This window comes from Cataglyphis hispanica, chromosome 12, assembly GCF_021464435.1.
Source record: "Cataglyphis hispanica isolate Lineage 1 chromosome 12, ULB_Chis1_1.0, whole genome shotgun sequence".
Lineage (NCBI taxonomy): Eukaryota > Metazoa > Arthropoda > Insecta > Hymenoptera > Formicidae > Cataglyphis > Cataglyphis hispanica.
The window spans coordinates 2,540,263-2,567,843 of record NC_065965.1 but is presented as its reverse complement, the minus strand read 5'-3'; the positions used below and the strand labels follow the sequence as shown (position 1 = coordinate 2,567,843).

The window sequence follows — 27,581 nt, the reverse complement described above, 5'->3', positions numbered from 1 at the left end:
TAAATCAATTTGCACAGTTGCATTACGCATCAAAGAAGATAGCCAGAAACATTTTTCAGCCAGCTAGAGACTTTTCTGAAAATGTAAAATACATCTTTAACATAAGACAAATTAAAGTTGGAATTATATGCTCTATCATTCTTAGTAATTTAAATATATTTTGTCTTATGGAAATAAGAACTACTTTCTTCTTAATAAGTCTCCTTGTATGTAATTTTATCCAGTCCTGAAATATTTCATTGTATGAATCTTTCATTTTGTAAGAAATTTGTCGCTGGTTCTATCAAGATTAATAGTTTTAAATTTTTGTTCTTATTCAAAAACTTCAAAAAAAAAAAAATATTTTGTGTAAAAATAAAAATACTTAATCTTGTCTTAAAGAGTAAGTAACTAATTAATTTATTGCCGGATATGAAAAAAAAAAAACAGATAGATCATTTTTTTAGTGTACTGTGTTTCCAGAATATTAATTCACCAATAGCTTCCTAAAAGTATTCATTCCGCAGTGCATTCGTACCAAATCCATTCATTTCATCAAGCGCTTTCCAGATAAATAGAAACATATATGAATGACAATTTTTCGCTTATAAAAATATAAAATACCTATAGAAAGATGAAATTCTATTGAAACTAAACTAATCCCTTACGCAACTATATACTATTTACACTCGTTAAATTCTACCAATTTCATGAGCACACTCCGCTATCTGAATTAATCCGAGCGCGTTATGGGATGAATTTCGCAAATTGATTTATTTTATGATAGAAGGAGTGACAAATAAGCGCGTAATGCGGATGATTAAATAGTGTTTTACTGAAAAATTGTTGATGTCCTGAGAGTGGGACACACAAGAAACCGATAATGGGTGCCTGTTAATTACTCGTTTTAACAAGTCCGGTGAACGCCGCTGATGGATCTGCGACACCCAGCGGGACGATTCATTACGACATTGCGAGCGAAAAAATTGTACGCTTAATGTGCGCGAGCTAAAGCTGCTCTATCGAACGGATTTGCGCCTAACTTCTCTTTTCTTTCTCTTTCTCTATTGTACCGGAAAATACTGACCATTTCTGGCCGGTATGGAGCGTTGAGCGTAAATCCGAAATGGAACAGTGGATGGCGATCGATTGGCAATTCGTGAAATTACGCCTCGTGAATGAAGACGAATAGTTGAATACCAGTGTATCGTCTATTTCGTGTGTTCACGACAGCCGAAACTCGCTATGCACGTGTCGCGATTCTGACAATAGCTGTGATCCCGTGTCGTTCAAACACCATCTATTTCCAATGCTTCAAGCTACATGTATAAAATATTTTTTTAAATGTTTGTTAAAAAGTTTGTTAAAAATTTTTTATTTTAATTTACTCTTTATTATCGATTAGAGAGACAGATATGTAAATTCTTTAATATATGTATGTGTATGAAGATAAAAAAAAATAAATATATCTATAATGATATTGATTATTATTTCGATAAATTCGATAAATTTTAAAAAACTTGGACTGTCAAGTGCGTTTTATTCACACTGATAATTTAATTAAAAAATTCCACGCACTCAAATAGATAAGAGATTCAACATTTGATGTAATAAACGTCACCAAGTAAAGTTTTATATTGTCCCATCCTGAATATTCTACGTTTCCCTCTACGCGCAGTTGATATAATTTCAGCAGCAGTATCGTACGCAAAAAGTCCATAAGTAAACTCCAAACTAAACTTTCAAGCTAAAAACGGAACCCTAAACTCGGCCGGATAGGATAATCGATTAGCTTTGAGCATTTTTATTACCTAACAGCGCAAAAGCGTTCGAGAGAGAGCTACCGTCCAATAAAATTCCTTCCGCCAGAGATATAAGTTGGAGAACGCATTGCATATTCAGCGTGTACAGTCGATTGCATATTCGGCACCAAAAATTCGCGCGGCATCGCTGATAAATTGTATTACGTTTTTCGTCTAGATTGCAAATCGAAGTCCCCGCTTTCGTTTCTCCTTTTTGCCCCCTCTCATCATCGTCGTTCTCCGCGGAAAAAGGTGTAAAATTCAATTAAAAAATCAAGCGAAAATCTTCCGTTGATTTTCACAAGTAAATATTATTGTTCATCGTATGTTTGCGATAATAACGAAATAATGCATAAACTGGATCTATGATCTCGGTCGGTTTATCGGCGTCGCTTTTGAGTGTTATTATATAACGATTGCTGCTGTTATTATTATAACCAAAATGTCACCAAAATTATTGCGTTACTATTACTGCCATTTTAAGCATATGCATCGTTAATCCTTCATGCACATGTACGCTCATTGCACGGCTATTAGCACGATATTTGAAACAACGTCAATTGCACTCTATTCGTTAATTATTAATTGATCACTAAACAAATTTCATTACAGTATTATAATATTTATGTTTATAAATAACTAAAATTTTGTCGAGTTCAATGAAATTTTATTTCATTATTTAAGTAAAATTATACTCAAGTATTAATTTACTTTTACTTATAAATTTACTTTTTAATTATAAAACATAGTTAGTATAAAATGTAAGAAGATTAGTAAACTAATAACGTAATTATAAACAAAATATAAATAATGTCAAAATTAATAAAAAATTAGAAATCCTTGATATTAGTTTTTCAATTATAAATATGCTGTTTAATCTTTTGTAATAATGTAATGCATATAAAATTTTTAATTGAATATTTAAGAATAAATGAAACATAAATTTTCTTCATACGTTTATTTAAGGAATCAGAGAATTTTCCCTTTTAGCTTTTCTTCTGTTTGATCAGTTTGCGCGCGCGAGCATGTCTTTCTAATTGCATTTTTAAGAAATTCAATTTTTCCATGATAAAAATTTTGCAAAAGTATTATTTATAAATAAAACTTTGTTAAGTAGTTTTGATAAAAGTATGAGTTATACAAAGATTAATAATATCCATCATGAATAATTTCATTGTAAATCATTCAAGCATTAAATCCCGCTACAAAAATAGACACATTTTCTCTCGAAACATTTCGTATGCCTTATCACTTCACAGAAGATATTAACGATACATTCGCGCACGCACACACCGACATGAAAAACAAAACAAATGGGTTTCACTTACGGATCTTGGAACTACACTTTAAGGAAACACTGCGTACGAACTTCTTAGGGCGAGAAAGTGCTCCTGGGAATGCATCCAAATCTCGCTGCAATGCGCAGTCCTCCTGAATTTCCGCCGGATTCTCCGCCGGAGAGAAGGAAATTCTTCTCGCCGAACAATAGATCCGGGAAAATCCGTATCTCGTGCGATTAGGTGGTTACGCGCACTTTTACGCGCCGTTTATCGCAATGACGGCGACACGCACGGTGCAGTCACTTCCGGTCCATGTCCCCGTCGCCAAGGATTGTTCGACACCGTCGTCAGTTCCTCTCGTCGAGGATGCAGAGCACCGCCGATCCAAATCACCAATGGCACGCGCGTTTATTCCATCGTCACCTCGCGATCAGTCATTTCGATCTGCTCCATCGATTGCGAAAACGTTCACTCTGAGCGGTTGGCAAAAAGCGTCTTGGCGAACAAATCGCCATTCAATTAATCGTTCCTTCGCGATCGCTATCGCGCGATTCACATCCTAACGAGCCACTATTATAATACACTATCGCACTCCCCAAACGCAAACGTAGTCGCCGCGATTGTATTAAATGACAAAACCGATATGTCAAAAGCAATGTGTCAAAACCGATCGGCAAATTCAAAAATTACATTACGGTGATTCGCGGAAAATCACTGTCGGAAATCAGGGGCAAAAATCGACGTTTTCCTTCCTCGATCGATGACCGATCGGACAGCGACGAACGGGATGACAGCGACGAGGGTGGAAGGGTGAGGTGAGCCGAATGCGTGTAAAATCCAACGTTCGCGAGGCACGAACGGCACGTCGTGATGTTGGCGGGCGACTAACCTCCGAGAACCACTCTGCACCCCCGGACGCCGCGCATGCCCCCTACCTTAAAGAACGCACCCCCGCTCTCGCATCCCCGTTCGAGTCACCCTCGGCTCGTGCAGCTACTCCCCCTATCTTCCCCCTCCCCCCTCCCTCCATCCCCCACAAACCGCGTTGACTTCATCTTTTTTGACGAGGAAACCGCCACTCTCTTTTCTCGCTTCTCTCGCGCCCTCGTATATTTACCATATATGTCCACCATCGGGGCTCCGTCCATCTCTATTTATACCCCTTTCTATTTGCGTCGCGATCGCCTCTTTCGATTAGTATACGCGACATCGTAAGAATTTTTTCGTTTCGATCACCATGTTCTAGGGATGATGGATTTTTTGTTTCTTAACTTTAAAGTCGTACTATTTTCTTTCTGAACTACAAGAGCGAATAAAAAACTCCTCTAATAAATTACTCTACTGAAATGAATCAAGAATGACTCTCTTGTTCGCTTGAATTAAAGTAATCCTTTTTCTTCAGAACTTTCATTTGAGACTCCGGTACAAAGATAATTTATGTTAAATGCTTTACAAAATTGTGTAACGGATAATGATCTTTCACGAAATATGTTAAAGAATCTGCTAAAGAATTTGCTAAGATTTGCAAAAGCAGAAAGTTAAGATAATATCATTTATAAATTGCTTTTTTTAATAAATCATGTAACAGGGAATATTAACGATTTAATTAATGAAGAAAAAAACAACATTTTTACATTTCTGTTCGGAGATATATTTAATGTAAGTAAAGTATATAAACTATCGTGATTCAATGTTGAATAAAGCTGGTATTGTACCACTACATGTCACGGCGCAAATTTACCGACGAAATATGAAAACATTTTCCGCCCAGGTAGTAAAAAATACGAGCAAAAAATAGAAAATTGCGCAAGGTAATTTCTTGAAAATGTCGCGCGGGCGTGTCCCGGGAAAATACTTTTCATACGCCGGAAAAGCTGTGCTGCGGGATAAACAAGTTTTCATTTTTGTACCGTACGTTGACAAACAATAGGTTACCAGGATAAATATTCGGTTGAATCTATTCCGAATTTTTAACGGAAAGTAAACAAAATAAATTGCAAGACTACGCACGAGACCATGTATTTCTAAGAGTGCATTTCACGTGGCCGGTGCAGCCTCTTAAAAAAATTAAAGATTAAAAAATTACATTTTTTATGAAATACTATCACCGTTTTTCTAGCTTTATTTAATGACAGAAATCATACATTTTATAAATATTTGCTTTAAATGGTATAAAATGAAAAATAGGATAAAAATTTGATAAAAACATATAAAGAATTATAAGAAAATTTTGTCTTTGTTTAAAGTAGCGAAACTCTATTCGCATAGAGTTGAAAAGCCATTGATGTATCGATACATTTGGCAGAAAATTTGACCGCAGATCAAAACATGAAACTTTATAGGCGGAAAGTTGCGGCGAAGCAAGATTCTCCGGTATATAACTTCTACCACACCCAAGTAATAATGCGATCGTTTCATTTCGATTGCGCGGCACCACCGGAACATTTTTCACATCGCCATTCCGGTGCGCGTCATAGAATTCGGGGCCAATTCAACCGTCGTATTTTATGAACCATTCGAATATCCGGCATGAACTTTTTTTTCCGCCAATCCTTAATATTTCTTACAATGGCGCTTCTCTTCATAGTTGATTGTAGATTACAGCGTGTGTCGTGTTTTTCGATAACGCGCACGATAAAGGCCGGATATATACGATATATATATATCTATACTTGTACTCGCTTTCAGCGATCTTTTTCTCGGTTTACATCGGACGTAGCTAGCGGTACGAGATTATTATTTGTCACGATAACGAGAAAGAACGGCGGGTGGTTTCATTATCGATATTTTGTCGCACGATCGCGACTCTGCAGCGTCGAAGCTCCTCGAGAGAACGCGGGATTAAAGAAGAATTTAATACTCCGGGTATTCTAGAATAATTCAAAATATATACGCTCTCGTATTCTGGAATAATTCAAAATCGGAAGTACGTCGAGAGTCGCAATTCTCTTTCAATTACGAGATCATGGAGAGTAACACTTCGCGCAAAGCAACTCCTCGCTTTCGACGTGTTTTTACGATTTAAAGATCTTTACGAGGAGTCTATTGATTCGCTCGCTACGAGTACTAGTTGATGCCTCTTGTATTTCTATCTTTCCCTATTATTCTTGCCCTTTAATCGACACGTTGTGCTTCTCCAATTGAGTAAATCTCTTTGTTCTCTTCGATCAAAGAACTTCTGGTTATTTCTCATTTTGAGATAACAACAAAGCGAATCATTAAGTAATCCTTTACATAAAATTGTCCGCTGTCCGACATAGAACGTATTTTACCTACTATTTGTCTCTTATATTTAACAGCTACTTTCCTTAAATTATTTTTCCATTACATAAAACATATAAATTTTCATTAAATATCTATACTATAAACATTTTACTTGCACATAAACTCATCAAAATTATTATAAATGTATATACATAGATAAATTAAAAATATATATCTTATTTTTTATTAGAAGAATTTAATCAGAAAAAGAGAAATATATTTCGTTTCTTTTACAATTATTATAATAAAAACATATTTTTTCTAATACGTATTCTTTTGACAGTGATCTTTTATTTATATATTTTTATTCAACAAAATTATAAAATGTTTTAATAATCTATTAATAGTATAATAAGAAAAGAGAATAATTTTAAAAGAAAAGAGAGTATTTTATTTTTCTATCTTTAATTTATAAAAATTAGATGCGAATGTAAATGAGAGAAAGAGATATTATTTGCTTTTAAAGTTTCAAAAATTCACAAAGTTTTAAATCGATTTAGTGACTTTCTCATATTAAAGTCGACCAAAAATAGCTAAATAGCGGCTGTTTTAGAAACGCGTCTTGTACTTGGAAAATGAGCGCGTTTACTTTCGTTAAGGTGAGTGCCTGGGGCTGATTTACCCTCCTTATCCTCGCGTGACACCAAGCGAGGCTTTGCAGTTTTCCCGAGAGGACGGGCATAGAGAGGGAAAGAGGGAGAAGCAGAAACATTGAGCTTCAAAGAAGGACGTAAAACGAATCGTACGACTCACGAGATCCTTTCACTCTTCGAGGGACCACGAAGAGAGATTGAAAAGTTCTTTTATGTTAGTCTCTCTTCCTCTCTCACTCTCTCCCTATTTATCTATCTCTGCTTCTTCCTTGCATGGATAATCTACTTTCGCTACGCTTCCTCATTGAAATTCTTCACGATGATCGAATTCATTATCGCGCCAGCTTCGCAACGTGTGTGTTTTCAGAACCAATCTCGAACTCACGTGTTCCTTATGCTATTCAAGTGATTCATGTATCTTATCTCGCAACTTTACGATTAAGAGAAAAATAAATCTTTTATCGTTCCTATATATATTAATCGTTTTTTACACATATGTATATTTCCAGCGATTTATAATATTTTAATTTTAGCGCGTTAATTTTAATACATTTAGCAGTACATTATTATAATGTTAATGCAATAATTTAATGTTGGCACATTTAAATATGTGAATATTTGAGTACATACGCATTATCACTTTACCATTGCAGTAATTATAACTTTTTCAACAAACACGTGGTCGCAGTCGAAAATTTATAAAAGCGATATTCCAACAATTATCAAAACAACGGGCAAACTCCAACTAAAATTTTATTATTATATAAATGTAATTCGATAATTATCCGATTAAAACATACAGCAATTCATTATTTATTATCTTGCAAGTAAATTTTATTACAATTAATATTGCATCAAATTTTTGCCAAAAATTTTCAAAATAACAAACAATTAATCAGCGCTATTTAGATTTTAGATGAATAATTAATGATAAGCTTACAAATCAATCAGAATTCATTTTTGGTATTTTTCGCGAAACACGTATAGAAATAATTCGGTTTGGCAAAAAAAGTAGTCGCTAATAATTGATAATCACAAGTCAACAAACGCTAATTAAAAGTCAACACTGCTATGAAAGAAAATTCTCAAAGTTCCGGAACATCGTCAAGTCGAGGAAGAAAAGAAGGAGAAGGACCGTCGTTTCTTTTCTAGGTCGTACCATCCTCGTGCATTTAGGACGGCGTGATGCATCAAGACCGAGATCAATGAGCTCGATCGTTAGTCATGTGTCGCGGCGCGAGACGTATTCAAATTCAAACCGGTTAATGGGAAAGTTCAGGCGGCGTGAGTTTCTAAATCAAAGTGTCGGATATCGACTCTCGAAGACGTTCACGAGAGTCGACAGCGACGATGTTGTGTCAGCGATACTAATGGCCAATTTGGGTTCTTTCCCATAGTCGACGATACGTCGCGCATAATCCAACGGATTACTCCGCCGACTGATCAATTTTTTTTCATGAGACGCAGAAGAAATTTAAATTCGCTCAACGGAAATAAGATCCTCAATCACGTATCCTTAAAATACCTGGTTGAATTTTAAAATAAACCGTGATTGTGTGTAGACATATAATAAACACAATAACTTCTGTATTTTATGCTTATCAAGCAAAAACGCTATCGATAAAAAATTTCATCTCTTTAGTTTTTATTGGAAGTTTTTATCTGCAATACAGTCTTCAGATAGGTGTCATTCTTTTATACATCCTTATTCTTGTAAAACAAAATAAAGTTGGTCGTTTTAAATGTAGTGTTTTTTGAAATACATATTATCTTTAATTCGTATAATTAATGTAATTATATGTTACGTATAATAATATGTAAATAAAAAATGTATTAAATACTAAAAATGCATAATTAAACAATAAAATATAAACAAAATTATTTTTTAAATTATTGCGTTATCTAAATGTACAATAACTTAACGTTAAAAATTATATGCATATATACTCAACATATATAATATAATTTATATAACATTTTTTCATATATTATAAAATATATATCAAAATTCTATTATTATATGTCATAGCGCGGTCAAACGTTACTGGAGGGCAGACAGTTTTCGTACGATTTGCAAGTGTGCGACACACAAAGAGATGCCTGACACGAGCACTTCGTCTCGTACGCCGCATAGATCAATTGAGCAACCGTGTCGCGTGTCCCCGACGTTTTCCTGCGCTATTCCATTGTAATTCGAAGTCCTACCAGCGGTCCTCGGCAGGTGGTGGCCCACGGTAGACGCCGAGCATTTACCAGGTCACAATGCAAAGGATGAAAGCGGCTGCCGTACGACTCGGTAGTGTCGAAATTCGCGGTTGCGGAATCTCGAGATCGCGCGAGATTCTACCTCGTTCACTTGGAACGAATCGAGTTTATCGCGGCTTGGTATGCTCGATAAAACGCGCCCGGCCACCGTACTGCGACAATTGCAAAATTATGCCTTACGATTCACAATTAAATTCAAACGGTACATCGAGTGTCGTTAACGGAACGCAATATTGCGCGACCTATTACGACACACCAATCGATTTTGACTAATTAAATACAGGGGGAAGGGGACGGAGGGCGTGCTGCGTATTGATAACGCAATTTAATAATTGTACGTTTTCCCAATTACACGCGCGACTCGGCCGCCCATACTGTGTGTGCATGCGACGAAATACAAATATTTAACAGAAATTTAAATTATGCAACTGATAAAAAATTTATCTTTGTACTATATATTTCTGGCATATTATATTCTTTCATAAAGTTTTCTTGTGTATACAATGTATGTTCACATAAAACCGCATATTGGCCCTCTTACTGAGCAAGGAGAAAGAACACGGACTCATCATCCAAGAGTATAACTTACAAGCTTCTAACCAAAGTAACTTTTAAAACTGATGCGAGTTAAGCTTTTTAAACTTTGCGATACTGCTGAAGTACTTGGCCTACTATATAAATTTACACGATCAACTTTCGCTAACCAATCTATCAATACGACTAAATTTTCGCTTTTGAAAATGTTAATAATGAATAGATTATTAACATATGAGAATCTTGTATTTCCATTTAAATTAATATATCTTATATGTATATTATTGAATTAAAAATTAATACGTTATTCATCTAATTAAAATTAGTTAATTTAAGTAATATCCCTTTTTTCAAAACAATCAGAAGGAAAAAGAATTAAGCCGTATATAAGGTAGAAAAGTGTCATTCATTGTTAGCAGCGTGATTAAACTCGGCTGAACCGCCATTTCGCTTACCGAGATTGCGAATAATGTCGAGATTATAGCTCTACCACTCCGACGCCGGCGAGGGAATATTTATGCCCGTGACAGAGGATTGCACGGCCGCGGAAATGCACGTTGAGGTAAAAATAACCCACAGCTACAGCTGCAACATGCTAGACACCGTAAACACAAATTTATTAACGAGCCGGCACCATCCGAAACAACGACCCCCGGTCGACCCGGCCTGCTTTCTAGTTTATCAGAATTAAGGATCGGCCTTTCGGGGTCAGCTCTCCCCGCGGATTGACGTATTTGCGGAGAATTAGCGAAATGGGCTATTTTGATATGGGAATTATTCACGATGCGATTGATTATGAATGATATATGACGACTTTACGTCAGAATAATGACTCCTGACATTTCAAGATTTAAAACTAAAAAAAAGATATTATTTAAATATAATTACGCTTTTTATCCATTAGCAAAGGAATTATTGTAAAGATATAATGATATGATTTTTATATATTACATAAGTATTATTATTATTATTATGAAAAAAAATTATATTCAATAAATGTCTGTTTTTATATATATATATATATATATATATATATAAATCGCTCTCACATCTGCCTTTGAAATATTTGTTAAAGAAAATTAAATATAAAAAATGTCTTAATTATTTTAAAACTTAAAACTCAGATAATATTACAATTGAATTATGGCCTCTTGTAGCTAGAAAGCACGAGTAACTGACAATTTCGGCAATTGTCACGAATGTTAAACTGTAACGGGCGCACAATGATGTTCTACGCTACCGCGAAATTCTCTCGTTTGTCGCCGGTTATCTCGCCATCTTGTTAATTAGCGATTTTCGGAGGTACGATCGGGGGTTTCCTCTGACGTAAAATTAATCATGCGGATCTTTTCGCGTATGCGCACGCGGCGGAAGCGCGGGACGTCTATAAAACATGCGCGCGTTCATTAACGCTTGCGCGAGAGAAGGCTGTATTAAAATGTACGATATTAAAGGTGACGTGCACATCTTTCAGAAAATGCGGGGATGAGACACAATGTCTCCGCGCTATAAAACGCCGGCTGTAGTTACGACGACTATCACGACTACGCGACAACGAGAAGGGAATCGAAGTTTTGATGAAACTGGTAACCGCATTTTGGCAAAGGATCCTTTGAAGCAGAGGACATCGTCACGCGAAACTGCAACGTGGCTTGATCGATGAAAGGCTAAACGCGTGGGAGACATTAATGCAGTATGCAAGCGAGCGCGGTGGTATTCGCAGCTTTACAACGCTTTTTCTAACCACGTAACTGTTATTTTTTTCTATTTTTTTTAAAGAGATGCGTCGCGCGGCACGATCGTAACGTTATCATCGTAAAGCAAGAAAGCGAATGACCGGCGATGAAAATAGCTATGTTTAATATGCAAATGTACAATTTTCTAAAATAGATCGCGCCCTCGCCATATCGCATGATCTTTTATGAAAAGGGGTGAGAAAGATAGCATATTAATAGTTCCCTATTTCTATTAGCGCTAATAACTGAATGATATTACATCGAAAAATTATATATTATATAATTATAGTAATGTATTATAACTCCATATGCAATAGAATATTTTTTAATTAGAATACTTTCTCTCTATTTCTTTATAAAACTGTAAAAAAAAAATTATTATTAAATAAAAAATAATGTAATTTTTAAATTATCTTTCAAATCGTTTCGATTTTTTGTATAACAATAAAAATATTTAAAATTACTATATATAAATAACTAATACTGTTATTATATTGAAATTATAATTAACTGTGTAGAGAAATTATCAAATATTAATAGTGTACAAGAGTGTGTATATTTATTATTGTGTAAAAGCAGATCCATCAAACGTAACTTTATCAAAACAGTTCCATCTTCAAATCTCATCTTGAAATATGGATTTTCGTTTCAAATGGTTTTCCAATATTTTCATTTTTGAAGAATTCTGTCTGTTTTCGTAGTCGCAGCATTCTAAATTGAAATCTCGCGGAGAATCGACAGCTGCATCAGTTTTAGAATAGAAAATTCAAGATAATTTATTGCACAACAATGAGATCAACATAATTTATTACACATAAATGTGGAAAAGAGATTTTTTTAATCTTCTTCATCTAAAAATTATTAGGTAAAATTGACTCGGCAGATCCAACGATACAAAAGTTAACATTTAAATAAATTCATAATTTTTCAAAGTTTATTATATTTAGTTTTAAATTGAAATACAGTTTTATATATACGTCTTTCAGACTACTTATTGTATAATTAATATGCTATTTTCTACTTTTATCTTTTTATTTTTAAAAATATTCTTTAACTTGTCCGTGTATTGTATCTACATTAATTATGTGATTATCAGATGAGCGCGATTAAACAAGTCCTTTAGTGCTTTTAAGTGCATTTAAATATTATGAAAAATTAGTTTCTTAAGTATACGTTCTAAATGTTGTTTCGTTTAGTCTGATGTTTAGTTTCATACAGAGTTAAATATTCACGTACACGTCTAAATTAAGCAAGTCCTTTCGAGATCCTTTTGCCTCATTATACGAGAGAAAAATCTTTTCCCCTTCTATCATCCGTTTCAGCGTTCTCTGCACTTAAATCCGTCTCGCATCCCAACTTTCCGCATTACGTTTAACCCAAAATGCACCGCTCATATCTATGCCGCGCTCTGTGCAGTTCGTGAACTTTGCGTAGTTTATACAAAGCCGCGAGCGATCAAAGTTTCAAAACCCGGAGACTCGAAGAAACGATTCTATCCGGAAATTTCCGGTACCGATAAACCGCCGCCAGCGTGTCGTCGGAACGTCCAGCTTTCTTGCCGCAAGGAACAATTCTTTATCTCGAAGACGAACGACAAAGAAGCGAATTTGTCTGTCATATAATCTATATATATATATATATATATATATATATAGATTTATATATTACAAAATTATGGCGCTTCGAAGTAAGGAATGTGCCAAGAATTCCTGAAAACACGTTCTCTCGTTGGAGAACATTTTGAGATTCCAACGGATTTCGCAATATGCGTCTGCGTGAATAGCTCCAACTTTTACGTTTCTCTCGCACACCAACACACAGCCAAAAATACACTCACAACCAAAACACAATTTATGTGGTAACACAACCGCAGAAGGGTACCTCTCTAAGGAATCCCGTCTCGGAATTCGCTTCGCGACGGCAACCGCTCCTAATTTCATCTACTGCTGGAATAATGGGAACCCGCGCCGCGGGTCGCTCTTATTCTGTCATTATGAGAACGTGTTTTCGTTCTCGCATTGATTTATAAACATATAGTTACTGCATATTTGACAAAAATAATAATTATTATATTCCGCTATAGTTATTATCAAAAATCATGCATAATATATGTATATATTTATAGTAATAATAAATTAATAATATATAAACTTTTTTTTTATTAATGTAGAGTAAAAGAGAACTCGGATTTATTTTTTCTTTAATATGTGTTTTAACTAATATGGAACATAAATAAATTTGTGAAGGAAAAATAAACTACTTTGAGAACTTTATTTAAAATAATTTTTGAAAAAAAAACAAAAAATTTTAATCCATTTTAATCAACGGTCCATTAATTTCAGATAATATTAATATAAATCTAGTATTTTCATTGATCATATTTATTGTGATGAATTGCCCGTTCTCAGTTTATCATTCACGCTATAAGATAGCTTTCAAAATCGCATTATTTCTCTGCAAGTTTCGACTAAAGATTGAAATCGGAAAAGCCATGATATATGGCCCAGAATTCAAGACTCGAAAGTAGAGTAGATCCGATCCTCAGCTAAACGACGTATAAGATCTCCCAAGTTAAATTCGGTTCTAAAAACCACTATACAATAATGGAATGTGTCCATGTATCAGGCTATATAATGCCATATAGTGTAAATGGCAAATGGACAGGTAGAGTGCGATAGACTGGCAGTCGACTTTCGTCGAAAGTTTTGAGGACAACTTTCTCTCTCCTTTACGCGCGCAACCTTTTGTGATCGTTAAATCGTAACGCGCACGTTCCACCCTCGTATATATACAATGGCAACTGTAATGGTATCGGGAAGATTTACAGAATATATCGCTACGTGCGTCACGTTACACCGCCACGAGAAATTTTTTCTCACCACGTTTTCTATATATACGAAAGAGATCAAGTTTTAAGAGTAGCTTTAAAGTCTAACTTGCTTGGCTTTTGTTTCCTTAGCTTTATGCACTACTATTGATAAATAATAAATATTTCGGAGATAATCTTTTCGGATATAATAAGCTTTTGTTTTTGCTTTCATTAAAAGCAAACTCGAAAATATATTCAATTGTCAAAAGCAAAATACATATCTATATCCTATTTAAAGTAATATTACCGCATGATTATTTCGACATTTAATTGCAACGCAATGCTGTATTATTTAAAGTTATATTAAATCGCTTTAATTTTGGGCATATGATTTCTGAAATTAAATATTTTTATCATATGTTAAGAAATTGAAACAGTCGTTAAAAGAAATATATGCAAGTGGAAGAATTAACCGTGAATTAAGAAAGAGAGAGACAGTTAGAATATATCGAGCATGAACAAATTTACATAACTTTCATTCAAATAGAACTATTAAATTTAATATAAATTATAACATTTATTTATCTTTTTCTTTTTCTCTTCTTCTTTATTCTATTTCTTAAATTAATTTGATTGATTAAAGTTATAGAGATTTAATAACAGATATTTTTTAAAGTAAAACTTTGCAAGAAATGAAAAGTAGTATTACTATACGATTATTTCGACATTAAATTCACAGAAATGGCAATATAATTAGAATAAATTTAATTTTGCGTATAATTCTTAAAGATGAATATTTTTATCATACGTTATGAAAGCAAAACACACGAAAAAAGAAACATCTAAAAATGCAAGAATTAATTGCACAAATTAAATTAATATTAGAAGAGAAAGGAGAGAAAGAGGAGAAGAGAGAGTTGAAAGACATATATTCATTCACGTACAGACCCGACCGAATTATTAATAGCGGATGATTTTTAGCCAACTCGGCGAAAAGTGTACGCCGTAATAAATGCGAGTATAGCGGCCATTTAATATCAATGAAATCCTTTTAGTGTCACAAATCCTACGAGCGCGCGCCCGGCATTACCGCGAAAAATCGCTCATGCATTTCCATTGTTTCCCACCCTTCTATACCGCGCCAAGAGCCACGAGCTGAGAGGATTTACACGTCGGGAGAAAAACATGCCGAGCGGTAAACGGTGGCATCGTGCCAGCACGATTAATAATGCGCTCGTTAATGCGGATTAAATAAATCGCGATGTAAATTATGCGAGCAAAAGCTAACGAGAACGAAAGAAGAAATGACAGCGGCAGTGGACGATTGCGTCTCGCACGTCGCGCATCAATAACGATTTTTAATTCTAACAGCGTGTCAACAACAAAGCCTCATCGTTTCATTCTGAGGATATAACAAAGTCCATTCAAGATTTGAATAATTTTTGTCTTTTATCGCGTGAGTACGGCAAAAAATGGGAATGTGTGACGATAATTTTTCATCGTAAAATGATAAATTATTTTTTGTGACATCGAGCAGTCATTATCATATAAAACACAACCGCGTTTAGAATTTTCTTCATTACGCGAAATCGTCTCTTAATTTTCCACGCGTGAGAAGAAAATATAAAAAAAAGCATATGCATTAAAAACACGCGAGAGCTATAAATATGTTTTAATGATTGCAACGTGCAATTTTTTTCGAATAAATCTGCAGTTAATCTTGCAGCACAACTTTGTTCCAATTTCTTTAATTACAATTTTATTTATAAGAAAAATTATTAATTAATATCCACTCTTAAAAAGGACATGTTAAATCTATACTCGCAAATATTGTTGCTTCTTTTTCTCAATGTTGATTGGTTATTTCAATATTACGCTACTTCATTACTTCATATTAATAAAAATCTGTCATGGCTGCGTATTTGAAAATTCAAATATTATATATATATATATATAATTTTGATTTAAATGATTTTGAAAAACAAATAATACATATTAGTTTTACATATTGTTATATTTTATATAATTAATTTTATAATAGTTATATGTATTTTATAATAGATGCGTGCCCTAACCGCGTGTCCTAATATAATGCACCGTAGGCTGCTTCCGTTGGACTTACCTATCGTTGATTCTGGCCATATTAATTCTGGCTACGTCTAGCCAGAGATGTAGCTTCGACCCCCTATCAATGAAGGAAAAAAATTCCTTCCGTTGCCGGCAAATTATTGTCGCCGGGGTACACGAGCATAATTTTACGCTCATTTATGACATGACAGTTTGTCATGCATCGTTTCGAAAATTGCAAAATTTGATATATGAATAATTTGACAAATTATTCAAATTATATGACACGTAAATGTTTTATTAATTTATTTTAATATAAATTACATATTATAAATATTATATATTAATATAAGATTAAATGTTATTACTACAAACAATGATTAAATTTGATTGATAACTTGGCATTAGATTGACTCGAGTAAAATTATATTAAAACGATGTGTGACAAACTGTCTAAGCTTTCATTGCTACGATAATAAAGATGGATGGGCTATGAAAAATTATGACAAATTTGGCGCAACATCACACAATAATTATCAATATGTCATATAAGAAATAAAGTTATTAGCGTCTTCTACATTAAATAAATTAAATAAAATTTTTATTGAAAAAAATATTTTATATTTTTTTCAATTTTTTGTTTTAATTTACATTTTAAATTATATTTCTAATATGTTTTGATGTATATTGAAAAAGTCTATTGAAAGTTATTTGATTTAATCTATTCTAGCCCATCCATTTTGAGGCAACAGATTTATTTACAATCTACAATCTACATTTGCGTCTACAATATCTACGGATCCGTCACCTCAAAATAAAATAAAATGTATCACTCACCGGCACTGATGCGCAACAGCGGAGATTTGATCTTGAGGCTACGTTGTCTGCAACACACAAATATAAAATCCAAATTATAGTTTAAAATAATTATTAATATTTTAAAAAATTATTATTGTGCGCATTGAATTTTATATCCGATGCGTACAATAATAAGAAGGTATATAAATATGAAATAATTTTATAAATTCTACAAAAGAAAACTATTTTAAATAAAAACTTGTATAGTATGAGTCTCTCTTGTTTAAATTATTCAAACAATGATCGAATCGAATTAATGCGGGATTTATAATAATTAATATAAAAATAATAATAATACTCACCCTTGGGTTGCTCCGCCGGTGCAGGATGCCTCTCCTAGGCCTCCTCCTCCTCTCAGATTGATTCACACGCGCGATACTTTGAACGACACTCCCGCACTTTCAAACTTCCGCACGATCGAATCCCGTTTCACACGTGAATCGCACTGCAAATCGACAAGTACTACTTTAATGATCGAGCGTTACTGTATGAATGATAACAAGGCTATAAGTCGTAAGACGTTAACAACAGCGCGCTAATGTTTACATCGCCAAGGCCGAATACAATGTTATTGTTTCGCGGCCGAAAGTATGTTGCGTACTATGACGTATATACGGTGTCGAATATTAAATAATACAAGTATTTTAAATTATAGATTAATTATTTAATAAACGATTAATATATCAAGGAGCTTATTATTATATTAATCATTATTTGAACTTGCAATTTGACTATTTTACGCGTTCTCAAGCCGAATCATATTTAAATTATCAAAAAATCGAATAACGATAAAATATGAAATATAATTAAAAATCAAGTATTTTTAAAGAAATAATTATTGCTTATAAAGAGAGAAAGAGAAAGAAAGATCGCGATAAAACAATAATTTACAATTTTGATTCTAATTATTTCGATTCTTGATTAAAATGTCATGGAAAATGCGCGCTTCGGAATTTATCCATTATGATATAATATTACGTATTATTCAAAATTTAAAGTGTGTGAAAGATAATTAATTATTTATGATATCAAATTATTTTCTGATACTTGACGCGATCGCGTTGAATAGAAAAATTTGATGGAATGTCTCGCGTTCTACTTCCTTACTGTTCGAGTATCGCCGTGAGAATAATAAAGTTGCCATAACACGTTAACAACAAGCGCGCTAATGTTTACATCGTCAAGACCATGTATCATGTTATGTTTTGATTATTCGTTGCCGAAATATTTTCCGTACTATATACGTATATACAAACGGAATATTAAATTATACATGTATTTTAAATTATAAATCAATTATTAAATTATCAATTAATATATTACTTAGTTTATTAAATCGATACTGACGATATTGTTATCTTTTTTTCGCGATGCTAAATGGTTATCTCGACGATGAACATTACTTTATATCAATAAAAGCTTGTACTGTACTTGTAACTGAGAGACACATTTGATAGTTTAAATATTAAGTGGGTGTGTAATTTTTATTTAATTTATTTTGAAAAAGTAGAAAACTAGAATTAATATGTAAGTAATTATATACACATACACATAAAATAAATGGCGCACGCGTAGCGCGTTTATAGTATTTTAGTAAACTTTTTAAAAATTGGCAATGTATAATTTACAAATACGTACATAAATTTTTGCCTGTTTCAATGAAAACATATTACAGTACGTAATTAAACACATGAACAATAAAAACGTAGGAATATTACATCAAGATTTCTTTGAACATATTTAACAGGATATCAAAACTATACTTCTGACAGTCTAAAACATGTGTTTACTCGCATATATATATATATATATATATATATATATATATATATAAAATTTTTGATGTAATCAACCGCGGTGCGGTTGTTTGTAAAAGCCGATTTAATCAAGCCCTCAGGATTAAATCACGTCGAAACTGATTATAAATACTGAATGCCAGCTATTAATAAGGATGTTGCTGCCGGTTTCTGCAATTTACAATAATGTACCGATGTATAATTAACCATCAAGAACTCCTTAATGGTTAATTTAACAATCAATTTTCACTTTCCCATTGAAATAATGTAGAAATTATGTAGAATTTATGTATTGTAAATATGCTTATATTGGTGAAGGTTTAAGTGTGAAAACACATTAGTAAATAAATTAATAAACCATTGGTTGAATTAATTATCATATTTACTTAAAACATATTATTAGAGTATTATGTTATTATACATTAAAGTATACATATTATTAAAATATTAATTTCTCTAATACAGAATAACCGATTTTAATTCGCTATTGTGTAGCAATTATGATATGCGCTAAAATTTAGCTAATACGGGATAATGGCACGCCATCAATTTAAATATATTATTTATGTTTTAAAAATCTATCTAATTAAACTCAATATATAGTTTATAAAAGAGAGATTTAAATGTTAAATTTGTATTCTAATTCGTATCATAGTGTAATTTATAAACTTTTATTGAACAGTAGAATACAATAGTTTTTCGAAGCTGCTTTTACAAAATACTGAAGATACATCCTGTACAACGCGCTTAATAAGTATGTCTTTTTTTGCGCGTAAACCATTTTTATCACGTATAAGCTCGTTTAATACAGAACATTAGCTTGATGTTGTACACCGTAAAGCTGTGATAGTTCGTAAAAGACTTGTTTTCTGTTTATGAAGCGTCCACTATTTTCACAAAAAAGCGACATCGTTAGATCCACATGATAACTTTGATTTATATCGTAGCAGAAAATAGAGAATTACAGCTGTGTTCTCATTACAAAAGCAAATTGTTAATGAAACAAATAGAATCGTCAATATCTAATTGCAAAGCGTAATTAACGTAATTAGTGAATCAATTAGTATCTAGGACGGATCATAATCCAAACGATTAAACGACTAATTAAATTATCTTAAATATTTTATTATATTTCTATATATTTTTATTATCTCTAATAATTTTATTTACTCCATTTATTGGCTAAGCCAGAGGAAATCCGCAATCAGAATTATTGAATTTTTTAAAATAAATATAAAATCGATTTATAAAAAGCAGCTTACACATTCGTATATCTCTCTTTTTAATTCTAAAATATATTTCTTTTATATTTCAATATAATTTGTTGTCATCTTATTAACAATTATTCATTTGATCTGTATCGTAAATTGAACATGAAAATTATATTTATTTATATTACACATAAGCTTCTAGGATTAACATCTGGAGAGTATAGATATATATGTGGTTCGTATTGAAATGTATTAATTAAATTTCTTATGGCCTGGCAAACGATCGTTAAGTTGGTGTAAAAAATTCCGCAACTGAGTAAATATTCGTTGATATGGGAAACGGAGAGATTGTTCTTTTTTTTTTCTGTTTTCGATGTTGCTCGGCTAAAATGAAAGTTTCGCAATTGGTTCGGGCGTCATTAGTATGTTAATTCGATTGAAGTTTAGTTAGCGTTGTTCTCCCTCCGGCCAAATTCGGCCCGAACGCATTAATATCCGCTCGCGTTGTCAAACCATCCTCGTAATACTCGCAATAGTCGAAGGTTTTTTTCTCCTACGCTCGCGATTCTCTCTTCCATTATTTTTTCGTGATCTAGCAATTTGTCGGGTGAAATTTGTCGCTTGTCTGTCTTATCTGAATCACAATAATTTGTATTTTTGATGCCTTATTTTCGTCTAAATATCTTTTATGTCAAAATTTTGTTTTGCTTATTTTATATTTCCACGTCTTAATTTAATTTGAAAAGAGACTTTGCAGAGTTTATGATTATTTTATGAAAAGAAAGTCTTATTATTACTTTTTATATATAATTACAACGATAGATGAACCTTTTGAATAAAGAATTATTAAATATTAAATATTAAAACTCTGCATATTTTCTCGTATTTTACATATTGAAAAAAAATGTGAAATTAAATATGAATTAAAAATATCTACATATTAAATTTTCAAATTTTTGATTGAAGAAAATTGCCATTATTAAAGCAATAAAGAGGAAAAAAGGTGGAATGTTAAAATGTTGGAGATATCAAAATTAATGATAGAGATTGCAATGAGATTATTAGCAGCTGAGACGGAGAATTCATTCAATCGTTTCCGCTGGACAACCTCAATCGTATTTCAAACTTTTTTTTATTGTTGATGTACGCCGGAATTAACGGTTTTAATCCATATCATAATTCCGATAAGTCGAAGGGGGGATTATTAAGTTAGCGCTTGCCAATGAAAAATCACCGTGAATTAAGAGGTTTTTGTCAGCGCAGAGGAAACTTTTCCAATAATCGGTTCGAACTTTCGCGAACCGATACGCGTATGAAATGTTTCATTATGAGACGCTCCGTCTTTATTATCATTGTACATTTCAAGTGTTTCACCGTCCGCCTATATTCCATAACAGCCGGCAAATCCTCGCGATCGTACTTTCGCGACTGCGGAATTCCCGCGAGGTGAGTAAAACTTTTCCAATAAGTTTCGTCACGCGATATCCAGCTTACCGAGATGGCCGAGCGAAATAAAATCTCAAAAAGTGCGGGGCCGAGTGGCCCCGCCGTTACTTGCGTGCTGATAAATCTTCGTGGGTCAGTATACCGGCATCATCATTATCCATTGACACTGAAGGATTATTCGTGTGCTGCGTTTCCGAAAGCAATTCTCACCCGCGTCTTGCTATCTCCGAGATCTCACAGATAGATAAAGACTATTAATACTGCACAATGCAATATTCTATTATGCAATCTTTAAGTACATTTTAACGTCTTTTCTAATTGATCACATAATTCTAAATCTAAAATACAAAATACAAAACTTTGAAATTTAAAAATTTAAGATCATATATCGCCGAATTTGTCTTGATTTTTAATACATAAATATAAAAATATATTATTCCATTTTAGTAAAACATTTAAAAATAATTTCAATTATAAAAATACAAGTACACTAAAGGAGTTAGGTTTAAAATTAATTACAAGATCAAAATAATGAAACACGCAAGGTACCGTTCTTGAACAACTATGTGTCAGAGTTTATTTATGCTCCTCGTCATAAGCATGCAGTAAACTTCCGTCAAGTTTATACATCAATAACGAATTCTCAACTTTGCAGTAGCGCGGCAAAAATAAAGAAATCTAGACGCTGATGGTAAGACGCATTCACCAGAAGCGCAAACTTTCCACGGCAGAAGCGGTTACCTAACTAAAGTTCCATGGATTTCTCCTCGTGTGGGACAAAGCATCCAATAATGATTCACTTTGACTGCAAGTATGTCGCACAACAGATACACAACTCACGTCTTGCTGTTAAACAGTTGCCTCGTTTACGACGCCGCTCGGACACGACGCGACGCCACGCGCGTTTGCATCGATCTTCCTTTGAGTGAGCACAACATGCAAGATGCAAGATGTATGGAATACCGTAAATCATTGAAGCTAATGTAATGTATCCGGGAATGTTGTTACGGTATAGATAGAACGTTAATTCGAGAACTGCATATTATATTAACGTCATTAACGACAATAGCGCTCTTTTCTATTTTTCGCTAGCTTGTAGCGCAAAAATTTAATGAATTTTCACAATATTCAAGCAATATTTAATATCTAAATTATATCTAATATAAATATCTATAATACATATCTATATTTTCATATTAGATTAGATTATTCTGGAATCAATATTATTTAAAATATTGTAGAAAATAAGAACACATGTTGATTATAAGTCAAGTAAGTATCTATCTAGAACATCAATCTAATACATTTACATTTGTGTACTGACAAATTTTTATTAATATAAAATAGAAAAAAAAACAAGAATGATTTTATATTTCAACTTGAGCAAATAAAAAAAATTTCAAGAAATATAAAATATATTTTAAGAAACGTGTACATATATATATATATATAATAAAAAAAAAAAGTATATAAAAATGAAATTAATGAAGAGAATATTAAAATTGCTTGTGTAAATCACAAGCTCGTGTGATACGAGTAATATTCCGAGCTTAGCAGTTTCACGAAATAACGAAGAGGATCGTTAACCTTTCCGAGGTAATTTATGAGAAAGCAAAGGTAGTAAATATTCCAGGCGCAAGTGCGACGATGATTCGCTATAAGACCGTATTTTCATGTCTCTCTACCATACGCAAACGAGTTCCATTATTACGGCCCGCAAACAGTAACATTTCTTACACTCACTACATGATGCCAGATGTTTCCGTTCATCTGTCGATACCGCTAGTATCGTTGAACTGTTGTCAAGGAAACCCGTAAAACCCGTTTCCGGATTCAGCGCGAAAACCTTCGCTATTCTAGACGATCGATTAAACCGAGAGTTGTATCGTATATTTAGAGAAATTAAATTATTTCGTCTAATACTGCTATTGATATATTGGAAATAGAAAATTTAAATTTTATTTAATTATTCTGAAATAGACAAATTAATTAGTAAATTATTAGTAAATTGAATTAATTAGTGAATTGAGTAATTAAATAAAAGTCAGATATTTGTGGAAAAAATGGTATTAATGTGTACAATCATATTAAAAAAATATGCAGATAATGCTAATTTTAAGCTACGTGGGAAATATTTTTCAAAAAAATTGTTTCTGGTATTTTGCATTTTTACATTAGCAAAAAAGAATATTATATATAGTATATATAATTTAATATATATTGTGTAAATGATATATATTTATAAAAAAGAAGAAAACGTTTAACGCACGCGGGGTCAATTCTCTTAACATTTGATTATCGCGGACAATACGAGATTCACGGGTACCCTAATAATGATAGGACTGATCGTTCCATCCGTTTACAAGCCGTGGATAGGACCTCCAAAGTGGAGCTATCGGAATTACCGCATGCATACGTGCACGAGTTGCCATACTGCAGGTATGTGCCGGTACATTAGCAGTCACTGATGTATGCCTCAGCATGCACGCTGGATTAGATCCAACGTGGTTCGGCACATCGCTCATATATAACCGCTTTCGTAGTTTCGTATGCCTGACGTTGTTGGCAATGACTTGCAAGTTGAGGTGAACTCCGCGAGCCCCGATCTTGCCGAAGCGGTGCTTAAAATTCCATTTTTCATGTGAATAATAATTTTGCGTCCGCTTTTGATAAAAAAAAAAAAAAATAATAATGCAACGTGTTTCATAAACATGTTTCAAAAACTTTTAAAAAATTGAATTATTTTAGAAGATTTTTGCAACACTAAAATTCTAACATAAATTTATAAAGAAATAATTAATAATTAAAAAAATTAATTTATAAAAGCACACACAGACATGGAAAATTGTGATAATACATGTTGTAAAGATTATTATATATAGAATTTATATTTACTTTCTTTGTATAAAAATTTAATCTTTTTGTAAAAAGAAATTAATGTGCAAATAGTTTGCGACACAATACACAATACATAATTCAATAAAAAGATCAATAATGTTTAATACTAAAGTTTTTTTATCTAAATACTTCTTCAGGGTATATACATATGTATTCATATCTATATAAAGATATTCACAAACTATTTTCAAACTGTTTAATAAGAGAAAATTTAATTTTATATAAAAGTTATTATACCTCTATAGAGAGAAAAATTTTATACTTTGGGATTTTAAATACAGTTTTCATTCTTGACTTCATTAATACACGCTTAATTATAGTATGCACGAATACAGCGAGGGTTTGACGAATCAGTCGTGGAATGACAGCGAATTACTGTAATACCGTAGTAGGATCTACACGGAACAAGCGAGCACTATCTCCTTCGTTGTGTCCGTGCCATGCACTCGCAGATTTGCATTTACGTACCCAGCCCATTTGCATCTCGTCCAAAGAGCTGCAGCGTTGAGAAGTGTCCGCACTTATGGAAATTCAAAGGAATATGATGTACGCGACGCCACCTCATGAGGACAGTAATGGATTTCACGCCGCAATCCGAAGACGATTTTGAAATCCGTTGAGAGAGAGAGCTTTCCAAGTCATTCCAAGCAAAACCGATAGCGACATTTTCCTCGATATAACTTCGCCTTGACGTGCGCATCAACGTTGCACAAAGTTTGAAATATAGTAGAAGAGCTTTTCATTTGTATGCATCGACACGTTGAACATCATAATTTGCTTAACGATATGTATGTTAAAGGAAAATATTTTTCGTATATCTGTTCGTATATTTTGAAAATCAATAAATATTTATTAATATATATATAATATCAAAATATTTATTATTTAAAGATATTTCTTGCTCTCTTATGACATCTTATAAAAAATTTAACACTAACTTATAATCTTTTAAATTTTAAAGAGGCAATAAACAAGCGTTTTGTGAGATATGAAAGATAAATATTATAAACCGTATCCCATCGCCTAATAAGTTCCAATATGTTTTATAAATTTAATGTTTTCCTAACATCTTTTCTTGTCTTTAATATTTTATGAATCAATTTCACCGATTTCGATTAACTTCAATTTCTGAGCAAGAGATCTTGACTTTATTTTCATTTGTTAATTTATAACTATAAAAGAGACAAGAAATCACAAGCTTAAAGTTAACCAGAATGCCATGTTAAAATATGCAATTGATTAATCTTATATAAGATTTTATATTTTGTTTATAAATTTAACAAGAATCTCTTCTCTTTAATAATTTTTATTTCTTACAAATATTCGCAATATCAGATATAAAATTACCAGTTTAAACGTCAATAATCTGCGCGAGCATGTCGCAGACGACGACAAGATCGCCGGAAAGGAAGTCCTCGAAAAAGAGGGAAACGCCTGTCGCGACTCGTCAAACGGACTCCTTTGTCGTAAACCTCCCAAGTGTCGGGGTGTTACATCGAAAGGGAGATCAACGAGCTGGAGACAAAGAAAAACGCGCTTGCCATGGAGCAGACAAGGATGAAATCAAACGAGCTCGCTTTTCCGTCTCACCCCGCCACGGTGGATCTCGACGCGAGAAGTAATTTGTAGGATCTGGTCTTCGCCCTTTTTCACCGCTCCCCGCTTTTTGCAGCATTATATTCAGCACGCCGAGGGTGGCGTCTAATCTTGACAGACGGCGCGCCATGCGCCGCGCTATCTTTAATATTTACGTTGCCATCGCGGTTGAAACGAGATCGGAAGCGTGCGACGACTACGCACGAATATATTGCATTGATACGTGAACATTATAGCGCTACGCGTGCTATATACATATCGTGCAATATGTGTATACGAACGTGAAGAAAACCTACTGATATATTCAGGAAGGTCCGATAAACTTGCCCTTAGAATATGAGAATAAAAAGGGACGCATAATGATCATGGTAAAAATGTATATTATATATATTTATATATCAAGTGACGCGCAAAATCATATATTGCTTTAAAAAAGTAAAACCCTACGTAATTCTCTCCCCCTAAAAGAAGAAGCTTTCATACCGTATTTATATTTCAACAGTCTTTATTCTGTAAACATAAAATTTATAATAAAGCACGAACGATTTGATTATATAAATTATTATAAAATAATTAATTGGTAAAGAATCAGCTTGTAATAAACTGCTCGTAATTATTACATCGGTACAAAAATTTTGTTTTTCCTTTGCTTTAAAATCTTTGTCGATGGTAGAAAATTTCTGATCTACGCGTGGCACCGCAGATGATGTAACAAATATTCGAGAAAAATTGCAGACGAAGCCAGACGCCGCTTTCGAGCGGCGAATTTATCCTTGTCGCAATGTGTTAAGTTCGAGAACGTGAGTACTCTAAGATTGTCGATACGAGGTGCAGGGCGATAGGGGAGAAATGGAGCTGAATATAAAGCAGCAACCTCCAACCAGTCATTAAGACTCCATCAAATGTCAGAGTGTTCCAGATCTTTATACTCTCAAATAAAGGTGAAGTACTAATGTCCAGTTTCATCATTTGCATTCATTCCATTTCTCTTCTTACTTTTTATTTCTACAGAAAAAGATATAAAAAAGTTAGTTAAGAGATTAAAGCGTCTAAGCAAGCTTGGCAGAAAGTTTTAATATTTCGATGGCCAAAACGTGAAAGCGGAAATGATTACACGCTCTTTTTATCATTATTACTAAAATTATTTAAGATAAAGTATTTTGTACGAGTGACTCGAGTAAAAGCAAAAATGCCGCAAACTGCAGAGAGGGTTGTGCATCATTAACAATGGAAGATCTCGCAGTCTTGCAAGCGAGAAATAATAATGCAAATGAATAATTGTCATGCCGAATAATAATGCGATTTAACGTTCTTTTTGTTCCAAAAGGACATGATGGGCAAATTCTCTAGCTTCCTTTTTCCCTCTCTTTCATCGTCCTCTTTTTTTGTATTCGCGCGAATCAACTCGCGCGTAACAGATAATGGCACATAGCCAAAACAATCCCCA

General features: G+C 33.1%; 1 protein-coding gene across 4 annotated transcripts in view; it reads right to left on the bottom strand.

Moving 5' to 3' along the window:
* The window catches only part of LOC126853286 (neural cell adhesion molecule 1-like), a 347,428-nt gene that overhangs the window by 63,734 nt on the left and 256,113 nt on the right, over window positions 1-27,581 (bottom strand). The window contains exon 3 of one of the 4 annotated variants that reach the window (XM_050598888.1): window positions 17,167-17,213. The exons of 2 other annotated variants lie outside the window; for them this stretch is intronic. The gene's annotated coding sequence lies outside the window, so the exon portion shown is untranslated. Of the gene's footprint in view, window positions 1-3,109; window positions 3,934-17,166; window positions 17,214-27,581 lie in introns of those variants that run through there. One more of the 4 variants, XM_050598887.1, reaches the window with a different exon arrangement.